This window comes from Ambystoma mexicanum, chromosome 2q (genome assembly GCF_040938575.1).
Source record: "Ambystoma mexicanum isolate Mex_15411 chromosome 2q, UKY_AmexF1_1, whole genome shotgun sequence".
In the NCBI taxonomy this organism is placed as follows: domain Eukaryota; kingdom Metazoa; phylum Chordata; class Amphibia; order Caudata; family Ambystomatidae; genus Ambystoma; species Ambystoma mexicanum.
Window position 1 is genome coordinate 1,392,547,934 of NC_090924.1, and position 22,096 is coordinate 1,392,570,029.

The 22,096-nt window shown below is 45.0% G+C and overlaps 1 protein-coding gene across 3 annotated transcripts in view; it reads right to left on the bottom strand.

Annotated features, from left to right (window-relative positions):
• RAB5A (RAB5A, member RAS oncogene family) overlaps nucleotides 1-22,096 on the bottom strand; it is a 300,874-nt gene that overhangs the window by 216,242 nt on the left and 62,536 nt on the right. The gene's annotated exons all lie outside the window — the stretch shown is intronic.

Genomic DNA, 22,096 nt, shown 5'->3' on the forward strand with positions numbered 1-22,096 from the left:
GGTGTCTTCTGCAACAGCAATGACGGTGATAATTTCTTTTCTATGTTCTTGTATAACTATATGTTTATGTGGTGTTTTATATAATCAGTTGTCTTATATTTGCCTGTCTGAGTCGAACAGTTCATTGTACAGGAAGGGCCGGGGACAGGTAAGTCAGAGGTGTTCCCCTACTAGGCCAGGTAAAAGCACAACATTTTGGTGCTGTGAGCAGGGTTCTTTTACTGATTTTGATGCCAAGGAACCTTGTTAAGATGAAGTTGAGTTTTTGGACTCGAACGGCAATAAATCATGTTTTTTTTAAAAAAAGTAGTGTGCTAAGGTATTGTTTACAAGGGAAGTGAAACATCCATTTGATGGAATTAGTTCCCTATTTAAACATGGGCATGTGGTGCGGGGTTGAGCGAGACCTGGAATACCAGCGTAGGAGAGACGAGTCCGGATGAAGTGGTTAAATACCTATTACAAGTGCCATGGAAAAAGGGACAGAGTGCACAGCTCTGGGAAGAAGGGGTTGGATTCTGTTGCATGCATTTTTCGGAAAATGGCATCAGCTAAATGTAGACCTGCAAGCAGAGGTTTATAGATTAGAAAAGGAGGTGGCGACTGAAAAGCAGATTGCGCTCATGCAACCACTCCAAATGAAGTTGTATCATGATACTGCAGATAAATATCAAAAAGTTACCAAGTGGGCAGCGGTAAGAGTTGCCCGCTATAAATATCAGAAAAGACTAGGAAGTGTGAACTTGCGGAAGATGGCAACAGTGATTGCCTCCGAAGGAATGGATTGTGACCCAGATGGATGGGATGGAGATGTATTTGATAGCACTAGTACCGATAGTGGTTCCAAGCCAGAGGTTGTTCCCAAACCAGATCCTGGCTGAAATGAGGTAACGGTTAGTCATCCAATGGTTCGGGGAGGTGGTGTGGTAGATGCGCTTGAGGATTATTCACAAGAGGTTGGGGAGATTATTACTCGATTAAAACATAAAGCTGGTGAATCTGTTAGCATGGATGGTCCAATTGTTTGATGGATGGGCAGCGGGTATTCTATTAGATGCGACCGATTCTCCTAGGTTTCTACCATTAACGCAGGAGGTCCAGATACAGGACATTTTACGTATAGGCCCTCCCCGTGAGGCCAATGGAGATGAGGGGCAGATGTCGCTTCTGCAATTTGCATCCTAGGCTTGTAATCACAAGTATCTGATTACGTCAGAATGGCCAACTGAGGAGAGAAAGTGGTATACGTTAAGAGGCCATTCACAGGGTAAGGGAACACGATGTGAAAAAAGCAATTAATGTGGAAACTCCAGAACATATGGCGTTATCAGTTTCTGCTAGAAATACCTTTTTCAGAACCCCTCCTTGCCCCCCAAACCCCAGCATACACAAATATTGTGATGACTGTTAGTAGGAATGATGGGTAAAGTAACAGATGAGGTGGTGGATGCTATTAGACAATTGGCAGACCTAGGCGAATGGGGAAAAACCAGAAGAGTGATGAAGGGAGCGAGAGAAGGACAGGCGTAGTGAAAGGCGCACTCCTGGCAAACTGTTTGATAGCCGAGACTCTCGCGTATCCAGAAAAGATACGTTTCGAGCCCACTTGAAAGATGGAGTACCGCGGGGGAATATAGATGGGATTGAAATGCAGGAAATGTTTCAACTGTATAAAAAAGGGTCTAGATGGAAAAGAACGCTACAAACAAGTGAAATGACAGGCAATACTGAAATCAACTGAGGATCCGTTTGGACCACCTCTATAATCTGATACATTTCTTAATGTCACCGAGTGTATATAAAAGCACATTATGAAGTCTAAATTACAGTTTATTCAAAAACAAAATACATTCCTGTCACCGCATACTCAGACACAGATTTAGCCATTTGTTTCTGTGTATTCTGCAGCAACTAGATTTACTTCTGGCTTTTGTGATCAGGATAACAGGTCTTCGAAACCAAGGGCCTCCCTTTAGCACATCTTTCTCATAAGACGAAGACTGTGCCTGATCATGTGTGTCCCCCAAAGAGGCCTTGGTACTCTCTTCTCACTGCATGCTGCATCTCCGTGAAAACCTCGGTATCACTGATCAGGCTTTGGCCTGGCTGACCTTTCCTCTCAGATCGACCCTCCCAGGTCCAACTTCGTCTCTACCTATGGTGTTCCCCAGGGGTCTAACCCCTCGCCCTGCCTGCTCAACCAATACCTAGCAACTCTCGCCCACTGCATTGCCACTTTCTGCTCAAATTTCCAGTGCTACGCTGACGACACTCAACTCATTTTCAGGCTGCCTTCTGCCACCTCCTCTCCCTCTCTCATCAGAGATTGCCTAACTGCCATTCAAGACTGGTGTGCCGCCAATGATCTTTGTCTGAATGCCAGCAAGACGGAGATCCTCATCGGCACACCTTCACCATCCTTTTCCCCCTCACATTCTGGCCGGCCTCCCTTGGCCCTCCTCCTTCCCTTGGCCCTCCTACCGCCACCTGCGAGGCTAAGAACCTCAGGGTCACCTTTGACTCCACCCTTTCCTTCTCCGCCCACATCTCTGAGGTCTCTATAAAGTCAAATTTCCGACTGCACCTCCTCAGAGGTACTCTGCCTTTCCTCTCCTTCCCCCAGAAGCTCATGGTATCCCAAGCTCTGGGTCTCTCTAGCTTGGACTATTGTAACAGCCTCTTTCTAAATCTACCTGCCTCTACTCTCCGCCCTCTGCAAGTAATCCAGAACAGGACTGCAAGACTGGTCCTTGGCCCCAAGCCCTGGGATCGTATCTCTCCAGCTCTGAAATCTCTCCATTGGCTCCCAGTGGATGCAAGGATTAAATTCAAAACTCTCTGCATTGTCCACAAGACCTTCAGCTATCCCTCCGCAAATACCTCCCCTCTTGAGCTCTTCGCTCCTCTACATCCAACTGCCTGTGGGTCAGTCGTTTTTCAAAGAAACAAGCTGGGGGTAGATCTCCATCTTCGGCTGGGGCCTCACTCTGGAACAGCCTCCCTGCTACTCCAAAACTTGAGGAGAACCATCTCCGGTTCCGGAAGCACCTTAAGACCTTCCTTTTTTCTTCTGCCTTCGCTTCCCCTCTCCCCTGCTGATCTGTTCTCTCTCGGCACTGTGCACCTGGCCACCCTCTGTCCTCCGGGCCCAGGTACCTGCTCACCCTGCCACCCTCCGGCACTGCCTCCGCGCCACCCCTTGCACTGGGGTCTGCATCTGTACCGATACAGCCCCCCCCTTTTTTTCTTCCTGCACTTATCAGACCTACCCTGTACGCTGCCTTAAACTTAGCACTTGCAAATTGCTGGCTGCACTATCACGGTTTGTTGCCTTTATTATTTATCTGTTTCTCCTCTGCTTCGCGCTTTCCACTTTCTCCCCCCTTCCATGCACTTTTCCCCTCCCCCTCTCCCATGCACTTGCGCGTTCTCAATGTCACTGGGCCTAGTAAGATCACTGTTTTGTTCTCCCCTGTTGCCCTCTGAAACACTTGTGTACGAGCGTGATAGAAATAAAATATCAATATCAATGCTGTGGTAATAAATGGTGTAGTTGCCTGTATGAGCTGAGAATGCCATGTAATAAATGCAGGCATGCCTTTAGGGTCGAAGGAGAAGTTCAAAATCTCTTCTGGGAGGGCATACTTTGGTTTTCTTTTTTTGTTTATAAAGACAAAAAAATGTTTGAACATAAGTGTTCATATTTGGGCACATAAATCACATGGGCATATTATGTTAAAGATGCAACTGTTGAGAAAGTGTTAAATAGTGCGTAATGCAGGGTAACATGCACAGCACTTGTATTAATAAAGGTCCATCATGGACCAATCTTAGAGGCAACATATCCAATTGGAGGTTGGACCCATCAGTTGGGTTTACACACCTGGGCCATGAAACACATTTTGTGTAGGTAACCAAGTCCATAGTCCACATACTCCTCTCATTGTTGGTGCAATATTCCCTGCATATGCAATACAATGGCTTGCTTAATAATTATTAGAGCTAGTGAGAAATTGGCGATTCAGCTGGCCTTTTTACACGGAACCCTCCCCGGCAAAGCTGGAGTATACTTCAATGACCGCTCTGTGATAACTTCTAGACGAGAGCCGAGCCAAGGGGTCTGGCCTGGCTCTAAGAGCCAAACACAAGCCGTGCAAGTATCTATGTGAATCTTGAAATTCATTATTTTGCAAATGAGAGAGCTCGAAATGCTCAAGGAACACCACCCAGGCTATTAGTACCATTTTAAGCTCTGCATCACCCTTCCCTCGGTATTAGCTCACATGTTGGCTCATCAGTCCCTCTTTCCATTCTCATCAACTTTAGCTTCGCCAATGCAAGGTCTCATTCTCGGCATAGTGAGAGCATTTTCAGCACCTGAGCCTTTGCAGTTTCACCCTCTGCCATTTCAGCCTCTGCAACATCGCACTTTCTCAACCTCTACTTTGCATTCTGGGACCTGCAGTCTCAGATTTCAACATTATGAACCCAGGACTACAGGTCCCAGAATGCAAAGCCAAAATCAGGACTGTACTACGGTTTTCCAGAAGGAACGGATAATATTGGCATGTATGCCATCACAGGTTTCTAATATCTCATGCTCTAGGAGGCAGTGGCGTCTCCAGGAATCAAATTTAGGGGGGCACAGAGGGAGCCACAGACAAAAGTAGGGGGCTGCCTCTAAAAGGGCAATGTGCATGCTTTTCCCAAATTTACATGGGCAAAGCGGATGGAGGTAAACATTGTTTATTTACATAGAAAGCAATTCTGTTGTATATATGTATATATCTTGATGTGAATGATATTCTCATCCTATATCGATATTGAAAATAAATATCAGTATCTCTCAAAAATAAATATCACCCTGCACCAGTTAAGTTCACTTTCAAATGATAGTGTCCCTATTGTGACCCCCCTCGCATCTGCTATTGAGGGCCTTTCACAAATGTGCGATTAATACCCGGGCTGGCGATGCCTTTTTGTGCACCTCGCAACTTGCTGCGGGTGCTTTTCTCGAAGGCCTGCAGATCGCAATTGGGGCTTTGTGTTTCTCTATCAGAAGTGTCTTTGTGTGGACATTTTATAGTGCAAATGTGACAAATGCGCACGCTTTAACACCAGTCAGCGACAAGATATGATCCTTTAAAGCAGAGTCTTCGGCAGAGATGGAGCGCCTCTCGATGTCTCGAGGGCAGTGTGCCTCTTTCAGACCAGAAGAAAGAAAACCGGCTGAGCAAAATGCCTGAAAACAGTGAAGGCTGGGGAATGCCCTGCTACCTCCAGCGGACGGCCCGATTGTTCAAATTGAGGACTTTTTTCACTTTGCCCTTTCACCTAGATGCGCATGCGTGCGCACGCCTACAGTAGCAATGGCAAGCCCTGGACACAACTGCTGACCATCACCTGTGTCGCTGTTCTGTGTGCACCTTTATGGTGCGTTCTTCACAGCAGTTGCTCTGCCTGTAGCCAGCCACGGCTGCAGCATTGCGGGTAGACCACAGGAAGCACTGCAGAGTGTAGCCCAGGTAGGGGGCAGGGGAGTTTCCAGCATTACAAGAGTGGGGGGCCGCGAGCCACAACAAAAAAAACCAAAAAGAAGTCATGCTACTCCCCCTTCCCCCAAATGCAGTGCACGCAATTCCATACGATCTCATTCTTGCCACCAAACCGCCCACCTCTGCCCCAATCTACTTTTGTGGTAACATTAGTGGCATTTTAACAACAAAAATAAAAAACTCTAGAATCATTACAGATGCAGGCAACTCCTCTATTAGAGCTCTGTCCAAGCACTCTGGGGCAAGCTACATGCAAACCTCCAAATTTGCATATGGATTGCACCAACAGAAAGGACTTCAGAAAGGGACATTGCAAGGAGCATCATCAGTCTTTGATACTGGGACGCACCACTGAAGTGACTTTCGACTAAGTTGCCATAAGTAAGCCAAGTGGCAAATAACTGTGGTGCAACATACCTAAACTGCACTCTAATATATGGAGCAACTCTAGTGTCAGAAGGCTTTTTTTTTTTTTTTAAATAACAGCATGATCTATTAACATACGCTATGAAGTGAATCACACAGAGCACATCTTCCCAGGTTTTGTTGATATATTTATTAAGGTTTTGCTTTGCATTTCATGTGCTTAAATAATACTTTATAGCATTGCCTTGGAAGCAAAACACATTACATAAACTATCTATACACCATATGCATTGTCATCGAAATATGTTTATGACTTTAGTTGTATTCTCCTCATCCTGCATGCAAAGTCACAATAGCATCATGTAGATTAATGTGAGCCTAACAAATCGCCCTTGGGTTTGAAAGCCATAGTAATGTCATAAACCATGCAACAGTATGAACCCTTCTCACTTCTATTCACTCCCTCCCATTCCCATTTCGAAAGGGACAAAAGTCCATGCTAATAGGCCCTTCCCTTCTCCGCCTCCCATCAGAGCCTAATGTCTCACATTGAAATGCTCTCTTGACACAGAGCAATGGGATATCCCCTCTGTTGTCTGAAGTTCCTTGGGACATTGTCCTGGCAGTGGGACACCTCGCCCTTTCTGAAAGGGTAAGGTGTCCCTCTCATCCACGTGCTGAGCAGGAATTGCTCAGCACACATTGTCCTGCCAGCGGGACACCTTTTCCTTTGGGTACCCTCATCGAGGTGCCTAAGGGGAGAGGTGTCCCACTGACAAATAACCTGGTCTTTTATCTTGTCATGCAATGCCCAGAATTTCATTGTATGCCCCCAGCACTGCGTTTGCCTCCATCACGCTGCTGCTTCATGGGCCAAAGCTGTCCATCAATACATGCTCCCTCAGTGACACAGGCAGAGGTTGTTTCCTCTGATCTAGTGGCGAAGCTTAGAGCGTGTAATCTCATCTCGGCAAGGATAGCACAGTGCTGCAGGGATCCGAAAGTGCGCAGAAGAGGTTCATGGTCAGGACCGTAGTTTGGGCAGGCACTGATCCGACACGAGGGTCGCACTAAAATAAGTGCCGTGACCGAGCTAGCCCGAGCCTCGACTGGCTCGCCTAGCTCTATTCTAGATACTACAGCAAATTTCCATACCATGATATAATCTACCCTGGGCCATCTGGCATTGAGGCATTCAGCGTTACCATCTGCAACCCAGTAGGCATATGAGTCAATAAAGAAATTACAGCTGCTGGAAAATAAGGGTTCGGAATTTTTTTTAAAGTGGTGTCAATCTATCAGCAACCATCTTTGGTGGAGCTCCAAAACTTGTGATGGATCTGTAGAAATTCTACTTGAGAAATGGCGTTCATTGATGCACCATTGTTCCAACGTACACTCATGGACAGAAAACCAACATTTTCACGAATGTGCACATGGACCTTTAAGTACGCAAGAAGAAGTGCTTGGTGCCATGTTCCCCTCCAAACAATGCACTTGAGAAGATCGTGTACAATAAAACGCATTCAAGAGACCTGAAGGGACTCTCAGAATTCTGCGTACCGGAGATTTAGAGGAGTTTCATGATATGCGGCTAATGTACAGGCCCAAAAGGTTCCATTTTGGCATAGACGGTATGGAGGCCAGAACAAGACCAGCTGTATTTACGCACAACGAGAATGTTGGGAGGGAACAAGCGAAAACTGCAGCAAACTTTGGGATGCTTCGTCACTTCTTGGCCTTTACAAAACAAGGCAAACGATGGGTGACCAAGCCAATACACCAGGAAATGGAATTCGAATTTGTGAAAGATTTGACATTGAATGTGTTGGCCATGCATACTGATGGAATCGGTCCTGATTTTGTTCTAGGACAGATACAATGCCACAAAACATTGCAAATGAGCCCCGTCCACCTAAAGCGGAACTTGTTGAAAAGTTGATTTACAGATTTAAATGATTTGTAGCCGTCTTCATAATCTGCTCACAATAACAATTTCGATATGTTCCCCAATGTGTGGACATTGTACATAAACAATCAAATGCTATTACACTCAATTTCAATGCTCTAAAAAGTATTTAAAAATATTTAATCGGTGTAAGATTCATTTATGTATAGCTTTACCTTCCCTTCATTTATATTACTGGCCCTCGATCAATAAAACACATGTCTGTGGTTGCTATTGGTGCTATATTTTAGAAGAGAATTGCCCTAGCACATCGGTGCTGCACTGCCCATTTGGGTTGCAGAAATACTGATATGCAAATGGCTATTTGCCCACTGAGGCTTGGTCTGTCAAACCCTCTGCTAGACCCAAACCACATCCACAATTGCAGTGCATGGAACTGGCATTGATGGCCTATGGTGGGTAAGATTTTCATAGCAATAATCAATCGACTGACCTGTGTCAACCCCATAACTTCCAGAACGTTTTGTTTTAGTTTTGTCGAGTGGGCACCTTTTTACACTCACAAGAGTAGTTTTGTCTTTTGATGGGTGCGATTTTTTGGGGGTCTCCATAGCTCTACATAGCGTCCACATTGTCTTTTCAAATGTATCCACTTTGATAACTTTTTGGCAATAAGTGATGACTATTGTTGCTAGGATGCCCTATGTGCACCACTTCCATGGCCAACGTTGACAAAACTACAGTTCGCACAGGTTAAAACGTATCCTTTGATCCCTTTTGGTAACAGTATCCCCTTTCTCATTTCAAATAAACGTAACATTTAAGTTACACAGACAGTTATCATTAATGGCAGGTGTGAGTAATTTGTTGAACAATTGAAATCACGTGACCACCAAGACTTCACTGGAGGATTCAAACTGTCCTCCCATCATAGGAAATCATGTTCCCACCTTTCTGTCAAGTATATAGAAGTTTAATTACCTTTGAAATGTTATGCTTTTCTCGAAAGTATATAAAAGGTTATTTTGCTCGCCTAAGAACTGGTTGTACCTCTAAGTAATGTTGTTTTGATAGTATTCCGGTAAGAATTTTTGTGTAACTGGGTTTTGTTCCACCAGATAAAGCCTGCCTTATGTTTTGCCGACATAACGGAGTCACTCAAACAGTGCAACACTGGGTTTTGCTTTGCATGGTCTCCTTTAGACAGACAAAAAATAAATCTTAGGTTACACCAGCCCTTCAGTGGCTTGTAGTATCGGTTTTACTTACCTTGAGTGTAACTGTTATCCAAAACTACGTTGAAGTAATTGCTTCCCCTTCTCTGTGAACCGAAAAGCAACTGTAATTGAATATTAAACCCCAAGGTCCAACTCCCTTAGAATGACTGTTAGCCAGATTACAATTTATAGGTTTATACCGTGCCTATTATATGAGTATCAGAAGATCAGAAAAATGTATTGTCCACTTTATTACACCGATTTCTTGCTGAGCGTCACGGTACAACCGATAGGGTCGACGAACCATGGTATTAGTGAAATGATACGATAGAGGCAGGGAGGATGTTCCAGAGGGAGACCGAAGAAAGATCAAACGCCAACTTGTTGTTTGGAGAAGGGACTGACCCTGAGGGAGTTGTCGGTAGAGGAGCGAGGAGCTCGAGTAAGATGATAAACTGTCCCAACAGCCTCCCCGTAGCAGACGTATTAAGTCATTAATATAAGGTATCGGTTATATATAAGTACCGGCACAAACGATACCTTTGATGTACGGATAGCGCATAAAGCAATCAGGCGTTGGCTGGGTTAGCCTGCGCTCACTAGCTATTCTCACCTTTCTAAAACTAATCGGCCGCCAAGGGCACATCTTACTCAAATAGTGGGAACCAATTCTTGAATCGCATCAGGCCCATTCCTGACTTGCTATGGCCTTCCCAAGAAGAACCGCTTTTTGCTCGACCGGCGCAATTGTGCGCTTTCACGCACTATTGCAATGTTGAGCACAAGGCTACCCACTTCTCAGGGCCGCACTAGAGAGATAGGGAACGACTCCAAAAAAAAAAATCTAACGCTCATCTTTGCTTACCATATGCACTCGCACGGCCGATTGGCACAAGGCCTAGTCGGAGCATGAATGCAACTTACTTGGTATGGGCACGCAATTTCACCTGTCTCGCTTGAACGTAGAAAGGGCTGCCTCAGGTGGGACAGAGTCTGAACGGACATGCATGATTTAGAGGGCAGTGTGCAATTGAAGGTTGTCCCCCGTTACGCTCACAATACGAGTACAATCCTCTCTGAAAGAAGCCAAGAGACAGCGTTCAGGCTTTAACAAGGTTTAATTGCAACAAAATAAAAAGAAATGTCAAAAGGTGTCTGCTCTTCGAGAACGTTGAGACTCCAGAATGAATGATTTTGCCTATTGAGACGCCACAGCGTCATGAATGACATCACATATAGGTTCATAACCTGCACTTTTGATCAGTAAGACAGTATTCAAAATCGCGTGGCATTGGCGTATGCCAGCAAACAATTTGTTTATTTTTCAGGCGTATTTCGAATGCCACGTGGATCAGCTGGGCTCATCTCTCCATTGAGTGAAGGTCAGTTCGTGGGCTGATGCTTGTGGGAATGGAAGAAATTAATCAAGTCACACTGATGCGTCTTGTCCGGATTGCAGCATTCTTTCTCGAAACCTACCACGCATACAGGCTGAAAACAAGCTTCAATTGTTATTTGACCTCGAACGAAAGAGCACTTGCTAGGCTAGAAGGACAGGTGGTGTTGAATACCGGTAAACATGATAACATTTACTATATTGAAAGTGGACATTGGAACATTTAGTTTCAATTTATGCAAACTGTTGTTAGGAGCGGACACTCCGTGTTACACCGAGAGAATGTAACAAACAAACATAATGTAAGTTCAACTATGCATAATATTTTTGCTGTATGCATATTGAACAGTTCAGCGACTGGCGAATAGGTCATTTGATGAAAATAGTGCACACAATATGTTGTTCTGTTGATTAAATTCATACCGCGCCATATTTAAAAAATCAAGTGCGTAACTCACAGTTTGTTCTTAAGTCTACTAATAATTATTTGGGTATAGTTTGAAGAGCAGGGAGTAGAGGTTTGATTTTTTGGCCGCCATTGCTTACTGACATTGTTATGGGTTGTTAGTTGGAGCATATGTGATGATTATTCATAGACGACCCGCAACCACAACCTGTATGCAGGTTATTGATATCTAAACAACTGTCTCATGGAATATCCGGGTGTGCCATCAATGCTGTATTATTGTGCACCTTAAAGTAGGTGTTGGGTGGATGTGCCAGGGGCTGAACATTTTCCAGAGGGAACTTGGTTCGCTTTGGATAGATAATATTCCCAGTTCCATTATAATGCCATCTGTCTGTGGTTCCCAATATCCGTCAGTTTCTCCATCCCACTGGGAGCTAGACCTACTTCACAGAGATAACCTTTCATGCACATCGTGGTCTCAAATACTCCGCCAAGTTGTCCGTGTGTGTTCATTATGTGTGGTTTGTGTTCATGATTAGGTTTCATCCGATGCAGAATTACAGGGTAAATGGATACATTTGAATAAAGAACGGCTAATAAAATATATTTTTATTCTGTTATCTACGTAGGTATATTTTATCGTACTGCGAATGCCATTGTTTCCAGCTTCCGTGGGATGGATTCTTCAATCAACAATGGAAGATACACTTAAACAGATCTTTTAGCATTACCGTCATGTGGGACGACAGACAGGGACCGATGTGCCCTTTGGCAGTACCAGTGCCAAGAAGCAACCTGTCATAGTTATCGGTGTAGAAAGAAGCTGATGCCAAAGCGGTGCGATTGAAGGTGCGTCGAATCTGCACCCTCTCACAAAAGGAACACCATGTGCGTCATTAGCAAGTTTTTCTGGTGTAACCCAAGGACACAACAATTGGTCGTTGATCGCAATCCGCGGATCATGATAATGTGGTTTTGGGAGCGTGCTTTGATAAATAAAAGCACTTGCTACATTGCAGATTAATGATTTCTTTAAAAATATTATTTGCAAATTCGATTTGGGACGCGCTTCGAGAGGTGTGTGTTGATCTTCTAGGTTCTGAGTTAACTGACGTTATTGCGTGGGTGATGACTGGGCGCGGCAGCCCACTAATGTAATAAAAATAGGTGGAGCATATCCTTTGGAATAGTGATGTCAGCTTCAGGAGCGGGCCATCTGTATTCTTGCCGCAAGCGCCCTTGAAGTTAATGCGATGGCTCAACGGATAATATCAGCACAAGATGGCCAGGTCCAACCTGTTTTCGCATGTGTACAAGTGAGGAAACCTAAGGTAAGATGCATAGGACATTTTTTTGAGATCGATTACAGTATGCTTCAAAACTCATGCCCGAACGCTCGGGACAATAACATTTTTTAGCACACATCCCCTTAAGGTGTCCTAACTCTAGGCCTTCAGAAAACAAACTGCTAAAATCGGTTGTTCAAGGTTGAGGATGCAGTATTAACCCCGGATTCTGTGACATGTTGTAATCGGCTCCATTGGAGGGCAAATAAGACAATTTAAGAAGGTGGAATTCCCACATCTGACATGCCCACAATGGAGTTATTAGAATCATTGTTAAACGCTCCTTGTGCATTTTGTAGATTATTCTATTGAAGAATGGGGTTGAAGGAATATCGTATGCACATTTCCCTTACCAAGTGATCCACAGTGAGTTTCCCCCAAGATTGCGTCTGCGGCAACCTGGAGACATAACTTACATTTTTTTTTCTTTTGTGTCAAACAGATTCAGGTCTGGTTGCCCGAGGCTTGCAAAAATGTTGTTTAGAATATCTGAATGTAACGCCCACTCGTGTTCTGAGAGTTGATTGTGTTTCTGCTTAATGTGACTGCTAGACAGTTGTGTCCCCATGCTGAGATAGATTTATTCTTCTCGGGGGGGCTCCCTTTCCAGATTTTTTATGCCAGTGTGGGTAGGTTTAGGGAGCGAGTCCCAACTGCATGTGTAATCTTGCATGTGGCACAATGAGCATGCATGATGACATCATGCCGAGTAGGCACATTACTTTCCAGACTTATCTGCTGACCAGTTGTTTGATGTAACAAGGATCTAATGTAGTAGGTTTTGGACCCTCTCGTTGGAGGGAAATACCAAATTGTCTTTAGTATGAATTACTGCTCATCGGAACCGTTTTTGCTGGCTGCGATTAGGCTTTACTTTTTGGTGATAGAAAAGCCCAGCTGATGCAGAAGATTTATTGTCTCCTGCCGACATTTCCAGTGTTTCTCCTGTTACTAGAAAAGGGTACACTAGGATACTTTCTGATCGTAGAGGCTCCGGCACCACTAATAGTACTTTTGTGAATACACAAAGGACTGATGCAATCCCGAAGTGAAGCACTTAGAATTGGTAATGCGCATGATCTATTTTGAACCTTTGATATTTTCAATGCACTTGCTGCATTGAAATATGAAAGCATGCATCTTTCAAATCCAGTGTTGCCATAAAGTCTCCATCTTTGAGCAATGGGATAGCTTCCTGCAATGTTGCAATTCTGAATTTTTAGTGTATGACATAAGTGTTCACTTGTCTTAAGTCGAGCACTGGGCTTTTTATTTTGCCGGTCTTTGGAACAAGGAAGTACATACAATAAATACCCTAGTTTACCTCCGATAGTAGGGCGAGTCCTATGGCTCCCTTCTGTAGTAGTGCATCTACTTCTGCTTAGAGGGAAGAGCGCATAGTTATTCTTGACGCTCCGCCCAATACCCATGTTTTATTGTTTGACACCCCCCCACTCGTCTGACGTGATCCCCTCCCATGTGTGTGCGAATGAGGTTTTGAGACTCACTACCAGGGTGATATGGGAGGGGACCTGAAACAGGGAGTCATTGTTTAGCGGGTGTAGCCATGCCTCTTGTGGTTTGGCCTCTCCCTCGGCCTCATCCTCTTCTAAATTGTCTTCAAAAAGGAGGACTGTGTGGTAGACAATTGCCCTTGGATACCGTACCAGAAAGAGAAGCCCTCATCCGAGGAGTAAGTGGGCTGCGCTGCAGAACTTAAATAGCTTTGATCATGAAACCCACAGCAATTTGACCGTGTTGCTCTTTGTTGAAAAGGATGGTTTGTGCTTTGGTTTAATGTTTTGAGCATTTCGTGGTGCTTTTTTTGCAGTCCCTCGTTGACTGATTTACTAAATAGTGCATCGTTCTCCATCAGCATATTTTGCAATGTTCGAGGCAAACGTGCCTTTTTATTAGGGTCCCATCAGCAATCACCCCTACTAGATGCATCTGTGACGTCTAGGTTGCTTTTTTAGACCTGCGTTAGCATTTTGTTTGCCCTCAGTTAGCATTTTGAGCCTTTGAGTTCTTGAACATATTAGTAAGCTCTTCCAGGTGGCTCCATTGAAACTAGCCATTGGATAAAGTGTTAGTATCTATCCGCATTTGGTATGCCGCTGATGTTGCCACCTTTCTGCCCAGAGCATAGATCGTTTTACTTTCGTTGTCAGAAGCTTCCAATGTTGCCAATTGAGTCCCCGCCCTCTTAACGTGTTGTAGTAAGGGCCAGGGAGTCTGGCATAAATGTCCCTTGATAAGAGGGGTTCTAGGGGCCAGTTTAACCACCTTTGTTAACGCTGGTGAAGATAGAGAGGGGTCTAGCTGTTTTAACAGATTTGAATGTACCACCCCAAATACATCTCCTCTTCCTCTCTAATTCTCCCCTCTTTCCCTACCTTTGAATTCCTCTACAAGTCCTTCTCCTCTCCCCACCCTATTTCCTTCCTGGTCATCTATCGTCCCCCTGGCCCTCTCTCTTCCTTCTATGAAGACCTGGATCACCTCCTCTCACTTACCTCTCCCTCCCCCTCTCTTCTAACTGTACTTGGCGACTTTAATATCCATCTTCCTTCTCCCCCTCAATCTTCTTCCCTCCTCTCCATCCTTGACTCCTACCTCCTCTCCCCCCTTCCCTCATCCCCTACTCACTCCTCTGGTTCCACTCTTCACTGCATCTTCAATTCTTCCTATCCCTCTTCCCCCGTCTCTTCTCTTCCTGTTTATCTCTCAGACCATGCCTTACTCTCATTCTCCCTTTCTCCTCTCACTCTCCACTATTACTAATCCCTCCCCTCCAATCTACTCACATCGTGACCTCCGTGACTTTGATGCTACCCTCTTTTCTGACACTTGCTCATCTTCTCTTCCATCTCCCCAAGACTTTGCTTTACTCTCTGCGGACGATGCTCTCTCTTACCTTTCATCTTCTATCTCCATTGCCCTAGATCAACTTTAACCCCCTTCTCTTTTCCGTCCTACTCGGAAGCCTTCTCAACCCTGGCTTACTTCCCATCTCCGCTCTATGCGGCGCCTTCTCCTGCGGTTAGAGAAACTGGCCCAAAACTCCCTCGCTTTCTAACCAAGCCTCTTCTCTTACCACGCACTTTACAACTCTTGTCTTACAGTGGCCAAGTCCTCCTACTACTCTAACCCTCTCCAGTCTCAAGCCACCCATCCTCGTCGGATTTTTCAAACTCTCTCCCGTCTTCTCTCTCCTCCTACTCCTGATCCCTCATCCAATTCCACACTTTCTCCATCGGACTTTGCCAACTTCTTTTCCTCCAAAATCCTCACACACCAGCAAAAAATTAACTCCCTCTCCGACTCCCCCCTCTCCTCCCTCTCCCATTAGGTCTGTCCTCTCATCTGTTTCCCCTTCGGATGTCTCCTCCCTTCTATCCAAAGCCCACCCCATGTCCGCCCCCTCTGACCCTCTCCCCTTCGTTCTCATCCCCAAGATCTACCCTCTTCTTATCCCTTACCACTTTCTTCAACTCCTGCCTCTCCTCATCAACCTTTCCCTCTGCTTTCAAACATGCAACTATTATTCCTATTCTAAAGAAACCCTCTGCTGATCCACTTCTCACTGCTAACTACAGGCCCATCTCTCTTCTACCCTTCCTTTCTAAGCTCCTTGAGTGCCTTGCCTACTCTCAACTCTTATCTTTTGTCACTACTTCCTCTCTCCTTCCTTCCAATCTGGCTTCCGTCCCAAACATTCCACTGAAACTGTTCTCACCTCTATCTTCAACTCACTCCTCTCTGTTCGACATGCCAAGCAATCCTCTATCCTTATTCTCCATGATCTCTCCGCAGCTTTTGACACTGTCGATCATCCACTCCTGCTCCACACTCTTTCCTCCTTCGGGTTTAAAGGCCCTGTTCTAAAATAGCTACCTTCTTACCAATCCTCCCGTTCCTTTGTTGTTTCATGGGGAGCACAGACCTCTCCTTCCTTACCTCTTATTTACGGTGTTTCTCAAGGCTCTGTACTTGGTCCTTTCCTCTTCTCTCTTTACACCTCCCTCATTGCCCCGGTTATCTCCTCGTTTGGCATCTCCTACCAGTTCTATGCGGACGATACTCAACTCTCTCTCTTTCTCCTCCTTCACACCTGACCTCCACCTTAAACTCTCCTCTTGTCTCACAGCTATCAAGAGCTGGATGTCCTCCCGCTTTCTCTTAACACCGATAAAACCGAAGTCCTTTTCTTCCCCTCTAATACTCTTCCCCCTTCATCCCCTCCCCCTTTCCTCCCTCCAATCTCCCCATCTCCCCCCATGCTCGCAATCTAGGCGTTTCTCTTTGACTCCTCTCTCCCAACACATTTCACTCACCTCCCGCACCTGCCGATACCACCTCTAACATATTTGCAAAATCCATCCATCCCTCACATTCCACGCCACCAAACTCCTAATTTCCTCTCATCTTTTTCCGCCTCTTCTACTGCTCCTCTCTACTCTTCGGACTTCCCGCATCTCAGCTTGCCCCTCTTAAATCCATATACCACTCTGCTGTTCGTACCCTTTGTCTCCTTACCTCCCGTGACTCCCATCTCTTCCTTGCTCCCTCACCTTGGCTGGCTACCCTTCCACTTACAGCTAAAATTTTACTTTCTCTGCCTTCTCTTCAAATCCCTCCATGGTCTTGCTCCTCTTTATCTCTCCTCCCTTCTTTCCTTCTACTCCCCCTCTCGTTCTCTTCGTTCCGCTGGCCATTTCCTTCTCACTGTACCTCATTCGCCCTGCGCTTCCTTCCGGTTCCGCTCCTTCCAAATCCTTGCTCCTCTGCACTGGAACTCACTCCCTCTCTCAATCCGCTCTACCACGACCATCACCTCATTTCGCACTTCCCTTAAATCCCTCCTCCTCCATTCTCCACCTTGAAAACTCCCCCTCTGCCCCCTCTACTCCTCCCTTTTTTCCCCCCTCTTCCAATCCCTCTCTCCCCTCTCCTACTACACTCTCTCCCTTCCATTTTCCCTCGTCCAATACATCTCCTACCCCCTCGCCCCCCTCAGTTAATTGCTCTTTGCACTGTTTTGTTGAATGATTCAAGATGTAATTTTTGCTCCCAATGTTATTTGTTGTTGTTACTCTGCATTATGTTGTTCCATTGTATAGCGCCTTGGTGTAAAGCGCTCTATAAATAAATCAAAACTTTCTTCTTTTCATTGAGGAAGTCATCCACAAAATCGGTGTCCTCCCCAGCCTCCGGAGTATCAATTTTAAAATAATGTGCAGCTGTTTAAACAGATTATTGTAAAGGATATTGCCATCTATTGGTGATGAAAAGGGCTCATCAATGTCAGGTGAGGTAACACAAAGGTCTTCCAGGTCAGTGCCTGTGTTTCATCCACAAAATCTTCCTCCATCAGTATATAAAGTTCTATTTCCACTGGTTCCTCATAAGGGACAGCGGGTTCTGTCCTCAATTTTTTCCAAAAGGTACTTCGACCTCCTATAAGACCCATTTATGTTTTAATGGATGTTGGTCTAAAAACTCTATAAAAAAAGAAACCATTTTGCTCATTGAGACTAAATGTCTTTCACACAACATCTTGTTCTTGCGTATGTATATATGTGTTTTTCTTTTTAAGTGTATCTGTTATTGAGGAGCTACTGTTTGTGGACTTTGGTTTTTCTAAATGGGCATCTACGGCGCATACGATTTGGCCTTATTTATAGTTCTATTATCCTTTGAAGCAGTGACGATCAGTGTGGACATACTCTTTTGAACATGCGTATAGTGTGAGGCACTCCGGGCAGAGGTATTTTGTTCCACCAACTCGCTAGGCGGATACCTGCACCGCCGAGGATTTAGGAACTTGACTAATTTGTTGAAAATGTCCTTGTGGGCAAAACGTGCAACGAGCGGCATGCTTTGATTTTCTCTGCATCCTGGCGGAATGTGCCGAAACAATCTTGTGTACGGGTTTAAAGCGTATAGCCGGTCACCAGGGAAGGCCTCCATAGTAGCGTGTGACGCCTGCCTTTCGGGGCTGGCCCTCAGGAATCTTCCGTTTTCCCAATCTGAAATGTCTTTGGCTTCTGAATCGAAGCCAGGGCTGTCCTGGCTCCGATTCCTCCGCACTGGCAGGGTATTCAGTTGATGCCTCGGTTTGCATCACAGAGGTTCAGCATTCCGATCACCGATCTTTCAGCGGCTTCGGCTTGAAGAGCTTACACAACCAGCATTCATCTTCCTGGTGGTCTCTAGGAAGACAATTACACACGTTGTGTGTCTTTCCACAGAAACATTCGGTTAGACGTTTCAACAGGGTATTTTCCATGTCGAAAGGTAGACAGCGAGATTACAATTATTAAAGGGGCAAAGTATGGTGACATTCTCCTTTACCTATAAAAATGTAAGTGGCACTGTTAGCCAAACACCGAAGCTGCTGTGTGCAGAGTACAACGATGGATCTTGCAGTCGCCCTGTCCCGCTGAGAGATCTCAGTAACTACGGTTGAGCAGATGGTAAAAGAAGTATCAACATTACGCTCTATCATGAGCAAGAGTACTATTTCTACTAAGTCTGCAAAATGTCACCAACCCGAACGTGGAAAAAGGACCTCCGTGCGTGAAGGGTCATGGGTCACAGTTGTGATAGTATTACAGAAATGCCCAATCAACGTTCCTCTTTGATATTTTACACACACACACACACACACACACACACACACACAGCGAAGGAAAATGCCATGGGCGCCGGAAGATGAAGACCCACATTATGGACACTGGGATATTTACTCTTAGAGAAGGAGTTTCCTAACAGAGAGGAACCAGAATTGTTCATCAAGGAAATCCTTACCGCCATCCAATTTTAATACACTTCATGGACTGATATTAAGAGAATAGTAATGCCTCCGAAAATTGGGCAGAGATTAACCCCGAGTTAATTGGCCTGCTACAGATCCAGGAACATGGGACGGCTTTCAACAAGCTTGAAGTAGACTGGCAGCAGCTATACCAGAGATATGCGCTAGAAAAACTGATTGGGGAAAGCTAGGCAACTGTAATCAGAATTAAAAGGAAATCACCTGTGGATTACAGATTGATTAAAGATCAGGCATCACCATGCCTGATGGGACAGTGCAGGAAGTGATCACCAATTCCTATTTTAGTTTGCAACCATAAATATAAGTCCAACTCAAAAAATAACGTGTATTGGGTGGCAGAATAAGCCATGGTCAGAACTAGCTACGGTTGCAAACCATTGAGTGGCATGCCAGGAAGAAAAGAAAGAATATGGAGAATTAATGACACTGCAATTGCAGATCTTGCAGGCACAGGAACAACCGACTAAAATAGTAAGGAGCAGGTTTTAGGGAGGATTCAAGGGTAGAGGAAGAGGCAACAGAAGAGGAGCAATGCAGCCATCCTCCTCTGGGCAACAGGAGCAGACCCCAGTAGACCCCAGAGTAATAGGTTTACTAGTTCTCAGGTCCAGGGTTTTCATTAGGTGCCGGTATGAGGGCACAACGAGGATGTCCAAATAAGTGCCACAACCCCCAATACTTTTTCCCCGAACCCGAATACTCAGAACTTTGCCCAGGTTGGTCAGTCCCAACCTCTGGATCCTGGTCCCTTCTGGCTAGAAGTAGGGGGATGCTGTCATTACTGACCCGATATCCACAGACCAGGAAGGCCCATAGATACATTGTGAAATGGAAGGAAAGAACGTGCCTGGTTTAGTGGTCACCGGTGCCAATACGTCTGCCCTTCATTCTGAATGTTTTACCAATGTCCCGCTATGCGCTGAAACAGTAAAGTCAGTAGTAACCTCAATACCCTCATGGCCCATTGAATAACAGAGCCTCTTACTGTGACATTAGGACTTATAACTGACAACCATGCATTTCTCCTTCGCCCCACTGCGCCAGTCAACTTACTAGGTAGGAATCTGCTATGCAAACTCTGATGTACTATTCATTTAACATCTGAAAATATGTTCATGGCCAGAATGCAGAGGCGGTTTTAGCAGTACTCCAGACAGATGCTATTAAGATTGTTTGGAATTAGGAAGTGCAATGGTCACTGGATATGATCTCAGAAATACAGCACAACAGACCATATGGTCTGCATATGATAGAGGTTGGGTATGTTTACAATACAGAAAAAGTAAAGAAAAAAAAAATCTGCCTCGCATTCCCCAGTATCCCTTCAAACAAGAAGCAGAGGAAGGCATTACACCTCAGTCATTGAATCCCTTTTGCCATTGGGTAATATTGTCCCCCCACTATCACATGCAACACACAGATATTAGAAGTTTAGAAGCTCAGAAAGGATACATACAGATCTGTGCATTACCAGAGGGCAGTGAAATCTGTGGTTAGTACATCTCTTCCTGTTGTCTGTAGTCCCAATGGCTGCTACTATCTTGGCCTGTATAACTCTGAAAGCATGTGTCTTGTGATCAGTTTTCTTCTCATACATGTGAATAGTCAATACCTTTTCACATTCTCACACAGGGGAATCCAGTACCCCTGGACCGGTTTGCCTCCGAGTTACACTGAATAACCCCCACTCTATTTTCCCAGCTGTTGAAGGATTTGGAGGATATTCAGTTCCCTGGTAAATCAGTGCTGGTGCAGTATATGGACATCTACGTCTGCCTCCTAAGAGGGTTGCAAGGAGGACACTGGAATTCTGCCGACTGCCTAGCTGACAAGGGTCATAAAGCATCTGAAAAGAGACTGCCATTGTGTAGAGGACAGGTTCATCACCTGGGTCATGATATTGTTAAGGGGCATAGCGTTAAAGATTCCTTCAAAACAAAACGGCTGTACACAAGATTTCAAAGCCACAATTACCTAAATGAGAGCACTCCTTGGCATGGTTGGTTTCTGTGGACAATGGATTTTAGGGTGTGGCAAATTAGTGAAACCCCTGCAAATGCATATGAGAATGAATACTGAACCCTTACAATGGTCTAAGGCAAGGCTGAGGCGGCATTCTTTGAAGTGAAGAGAGAACTAGTGAAGCATCCACATTGGGTTTACCCTATTAAAAGTTTACTTTGTATGGTCATAAAACAAGGGGTGGGGGGGGGGGATTTGCCCTTACGGTACAAACACAAAAATATAGGTTCTACCAAAAGCCTATTGCATATTATATCAAATAACTGGATGCAGTAGCTGCAGGCATGCCACCTTGTTTGCGGCCTGTAGCTGCGGCAGCCATGAATCATAGTGTTGGGTTCTTCACTAGAGGTATCGGTTCCACATTCTGTAATTACTTTGCTGTCGAAAACCAAAACACAGCATAGGTCTCTCCCTCTCAAACCAACAAAATGTTAGGTCTTAATATTGAGACCATCTAAAACCACTTTCGCCAGGTGCCCTGTATTGTATTAATTACAGACTACCTTTCTAATTCCCGAAGGGACTGGAGTGACACTCCCTTGCACAAAACAGACATGAATTGCTTCATAGATGGGTCATGTTACTGAGATCAAAGAGGTATTTTGGCGGCAGTATGCTTTTTGGCCCCCCTGAGCGGTTGTGGGAAACTATTGTAGGTCTCATCTGCACAAGTAGCAGAAATAATGCTCACCAGGGCATACAAATTGCCAGACCAGCAGACAGTGACTATACACACAAATTCTTACTATGCTTTTGGAATGGCCCACAATTTTGGATAGTTGTGAAAGCAGCAAGGATTCCTGACCTCCTCAGGCTTCCCATCAAATACCAAGAGTACGTAAAGGAACTCTTTGATGCCATTATGCTCCACAAGCGAATCACCATAATCAAGTGTGAAAGCAACCAGCGATTAGATGACTAGGTCAGTTGTGGATATAAGCTTTATTCCAATGCGCATGAGAAAGGCCAGACCTGGAAAAATCTCGTTAGACCTACAGGTTGAGTAACTTTGTTTATCTACTCTGCCTAAAG